This window comes from Trachymyrmex septentrionalis, unplaced genomic scaffold (genome assembly GCF_001594115.1).
Source record: "Trachymyrmex septentrionalis isolate Tsep2-gDNA-1 unplaced genomic scaffold, Tsep1.0 scaffold90, whole genome shotgun sequence".
Taxonomy (NCBI): domain Eukaryota; kingdom Metazoa; phylum Arthropoda; class Insecta; order Hymenoptera; family Formicidae; genus Trachymyrmex; species Trachymyrmex septentrionalis.
In genome coordinates this window covers 17,461-22,709 of record NW_017306092.1, presented here as the reverse complement: position 1 = coordinate 22,709, position 5,249 = coordinate 17,461, and positions in this window count along the sequence as shown.

Sequence of the window (5,249 nt, the reverse complement as noted above, 5' to 3'; positions counted from 1 at the left end):
AGAATATATCTATCAAATGTATAAACGTAGTTGATTTGCCAGAGGTTCAGGCGCAGTATCATCGAAGATATTATACTCAATTTTAAAAAAATAATAGATCAAAGCAAGGATTCTTTGGACGACCTATTAGTGAAACTAAAACAGTAATGGATTACATATTTTCTTTTCTCGAAATTAACAAAGAAGACTGCCAATTTTCTTTGGATGGAATTCTAGCAGATTATGATGGGCCTCGACTTTCTACAGACAAAATTATATATGCTCATTTACAGGAAAACTATAGCAGTGATGTGTTAATGAGAATGAAGCTTCTTAAAAACAAAAAAAAAATAATTAAGGCAGCAGCACAAATAATTGTTGAAGATACGATCACAGGTTTATAATATGAATGAATATCCATCGCTTGATAATTTTTTCGATCATGTAAAAAACGATGTGCCAATGTGTTTGCTTTTTAGAAACTATTATATTGAAAAACAAACATTCTGAGAACTTAGAAAAGTGGAAACCAAAAATTTTAACTATAGCCCATGCCATAGTTCCCACTATAAGGCCTCGATCTTTTCTGTTGTTCATCCAAATTGTTTTATCTTCATTATTGCTAAAAAATTTAAGTCAAAAGAATTGTTAAATCTTTTTCAGCACTAGGTATATCAGCTTCATACAAAGAGGCTACATTATTTGACGTTTCAGTTATCACACATCCATTTAAAAAGTACTTGCCAAGTTTTATTTTTGATAACGTTAATCAATTGCACATTGGATGACTGCAATACTTTTTTTAGCATGCAATGACAGGAATTCAATGTACAACTCCACGTGTTAGACACATAGTATCAACATAAATTCCACAATTGAAATCAATGTCATTATCGCTAACAATTGATGAAATTGAACTACTTATCTACTAAAAAATGAAAAAAGAATGCTTCACGAACATAAAAATGAAAAACCTGAAAGTTATGAATCTTGTTGCGGAGGAATTTTCTATTTGTAACAGTGATTTCCTGTGGCTTTATAAAAAATGATGCCGAACAAACGGCGGTGAAAAATCTCTTGGTTGAAATAGAGAAAACTATCACAAAGAGTCAGCCATACGAGGTCTCAAGTATTTTCTATTTGCTTATCATCAATAATCCACCAAGTGACACTTAGGGCCGTTTCAAAGGTTTATTGCGTCCGGGTGCAGAGCGTCCTACCGCCGCGCTTTTCTATCAATCACAGGTGCATAAAACATTGAACACATAAATAGTTAAGAAAATCTGAATTGTATATATTATAAATCCGTACAAATCAAACCAACTAAGATTCCTTATAATTCAAAGAACTAAAAAGAATATGGACAGTAGGAGTCAAGCGCAGAAGACGTCCCGCAAATAATATATCTATCAAGTGAAACTTCTTTATTCACTAAAACGCGCTTGCATGTTTCGGCTCACTTTTGAGTCCTCCTCAATGTTACATCCGGCGGACTCGCACGACTCTTTTTTTTCGTAGAGATCTGGAATTCGTCGAAACACTAAAATTTTATCTTCTTTATTTTTTTTTCTCTACCTTAAAAACTAAAACAAGGAATCCGGTATCTCCTCGTGAATGTCGCTCCGAGATAAAAATCAATAATAAATAAATATGGAAAGCGTAAGACCGGCGCCAAGATTAACGGTCAAGTCGCGGATGATTCTCGCGAATCCGTAACCACAAAATCTAAGAAATGGCACGCGACGTTCAGAGATAGATTCTGGGTGGTCCCGTAGTGACGATGCATGCGCACCTTCTTGACGCACGGGACGTGCGTTTTTCCATAAATCTTAAGATCATAAAATTTTGGAGGACACTTTCCCATACTACAGATTCCTGTCAACATCCTTTCCTCCTCTAAAATCTTGACCAATCCAAGAGCAAAGGAAAATCCTACTACCAGCCAACGAAACCTTCCACCAATCCAAATTTGAGTAATCTGGGGCGATTAGTATAAAGATCGCGGTTCCGCAGCCCTTGTCGCAGATTTTTCTTTAAGTTCTCAAGCTACACTTCTTGTGATTTTCTCGAGTTACACTCGTCGCGCGATTTTCCTATAAGTTTAGAGAAGTTGTCGCGATACTTAAAGTTCTATCCGATTTTCGAAGCCTTCTTTCTGTAGAGTCAGTGTTAAAGAAACATCACCAGCCTTGCACATCCTGGTCGGAGGACCTTCAACGATAAGCATCTCAGTAGTAAGTCAGTATACGAGTATCTCTGTTCTCTGGCTCCCTCCTCGCTTTATCTTTTAATCTATCTCGCTTAATTTATTTCAATATTTCATTTTATTTTTTTTATTATTCATTTATTTTATTTTATTTTTATTCTTTTCTTTCTTTCTCCCTTTTAATCTTCTACAAGAAAATGGAAACATTGCAGTCCGTTATAATTTTAATCTGTCGCTGTCGCCGCACGATAATTGTTCGCCTCCTGTCGATCGGTCGTTCATGTCCGCTAACACTATCATCATCCGAGGAAAATTAGGCCAAACCCTCTCAAATCCACTCACCAAAACCTCTTTCTCTTTTTATCCTCCCGCTATTCTCTCCATAATTCCTCCCTTCCATTCTGCCACGATACTTTACACACACTCTCTCACACATCCATAAATGCGTACATATAACTCAGAATAGAGAATCAAAAATTGTATTATTTTTTTTTATTTACTTGACAAAATTGTATTTATTTTTTTATTCAAAAAATGTATCACTCAAGTTTGCTTTTTTTTAATTATATCATTATTAAATTAACTTCTCAGTAGTCTTTATTTAATATAACCTCTCCTCGTATTATTAAACTCTCCCGCGATTGCACTTCGTCCTCTCCCCGGTCACTTGGATTAAGTTCCATGACCGAAAGTCAGGGCATACGGCCGTACTGGCGCAGCTGGCGTTAAAGTGCGGTTCCTCTCGGCACACTGACCCAGTTTGGGCCCTTTTTTGAAGTACGTCCGACTCGTGTGTCCGTTTAGCGGAGCACGAGCAGAGATTTCCGCTTCGTCCTCCTTTCGATCCCCTGCTCGTTAGCCTCAGAACGAAGCGGAGCGCCTCCCGATTGGCGTCGATCCTTCCCCACGGCTCCCTTGCGGTCCGGAGCCTGGATACGACCAAATCGGTCTAACAATTCGGTTCCTTGTTGCGTTCACCCTCTCAGCTCCGCATCCGCGCGGAGCGTGGACGTAACATCAAAGACAACACAAACTAACATACTAATTATTCAAAAACTGGTTCTCGACATTTTTTGGCCAGTCAGTGTCAGGCATAGTGAGTGACTTTTAGTTTTAGCTTTCTAGTATTATTGAAGCTGACAAATGAAAAATTTCGCATAGGAACGTTAATCAGTTACATGAAAATGAAATAATTGATTAACGTTCCAATGCGAAATTTTTTATATATAATAATTATAATTAATTATAATCTTAAGGTTTTTGATAAATAAGTTTTTTATATTCTCTATTTCGATATTTCCATTATTTCCTTTTTTTCGTTTATTTTGCTTTTTCTTTTTTTTTTCACTCTTTTTGGATTTAATTCTGGCATTTAAATTCTCGAGGTAGAGGAACTCACCATGACAGGATAATTTTTATTCACAGTTTATGTATGTTAATTTGTATTATCTCTGAGGAGGGCTTAAAAGTGAGCCGAAATATGTAAGCGCGTTTTAATGAATAAAGAAGTTTCATACTTTATAGATATATTATTTGCGCGTCGTTTTCTGCGCTTGACTTCTACTGCCCGTATCCTTTCTAGTTCTCTAAATTAGAACTACTATAATATGTATTCATTCAACTATATTGTATGGTATATTTTACACATAAATCGTATTTGCATGTAGTAAATTATATTATAAAATGTTGTAACAACAAACATAATTAAAGGTATGTAGAATCATACATCTACTACTATCGAGATTTCGAAATTGGTAGCAAAATCAGATGGTTATTAAGAAATCATATGACAAATATAACCAAATTAATAATTTTTTTTAAACGAAATAATTTGGTAATTGTGACCAAACAATCTCTTTTATGTAATAAAAAAATTTATACGGTTATATTATATCTTAACAAAAAAAGTAATTTTTTGTTATTATTACTTTTTATTTTTCCATTTTAATTCATTTAGTTTTGCATACCTATTCTGTTTTATTAACTACAATTAATTATTAAAAAACGCATCGGTAAGATTTGATCCTACGATCCCTAGAATGGTAATCTACTACATACGCTAATCGCACGCTTTTAATTAAGACATTGCCGAACATTACTTATACTTCTTACTGTAACCATTCTTAATTTTATGCTGACAGTTTAATACTATTAATATTTGAGGAAATAATACGCTAGTATTTATTAATAGTTAAGAAATGATAATGACAAAGCGATTGTTCTCAGTCTCGAGAAATCGTCCGACTGTCGCGGGCGTGTTTTGTCTTGTTATGATCTGAGTGTTGCGTGTTTTATTTTTGAGCATGTGTGACAACACACTAATCAAAGAATATAAGAGCAAAATATTTATACAACCTGCTTTACTATTCCTCTACACTCATTTATATACGAAATAATTTTACAACATTAAGTCTTTTGCATACAATACAGTAATTATTTTATGTAGATTATAATTTATTATATGGTGCTACTTAATACTGACAAATCGATTCAACTTAAATTAATTTCATTAATATTAACAGTAAGAAACTGAAATTGTAACACTATACTAATATAATATAACATAAAGGCAGAGTAGTCGCGAAAATTATCCCCATTTCTTCTATTTTTTTCTAACTTCTGTGGCGTAAATCCCAGCGCGGCATATTTCCAGCCGGAATTATATTCATTATAATTATGATTGCAATTATTGCATAAAAATGATTATTTTATTTATTATATGTATTTTCATATTTTACTATTTTTATATTTGAAATTATCACAATTTATAGTACAATTTTTGTACGGATTGATAGAACTGTACATATAAGATTATTGTAACATTATAGCAATAATAACTGTAAAAATGATGCTCCTAACCATAATTATTTTATGATGCAATTATAGTCACAAATACGATATACTTTTCTCTCAGTATACTGTTGCACATGGGTTTCGACTTTCCACACAAAGCGACTCTAACCCCCCTCCCCCTTTCTCCCCCTGCTTGGGGGCGCATGATTTCCACACATAGCGACTCTAACTCCCCCTCCCTTCCCCTCTCTGCTTGGGGCGTATGACTTTT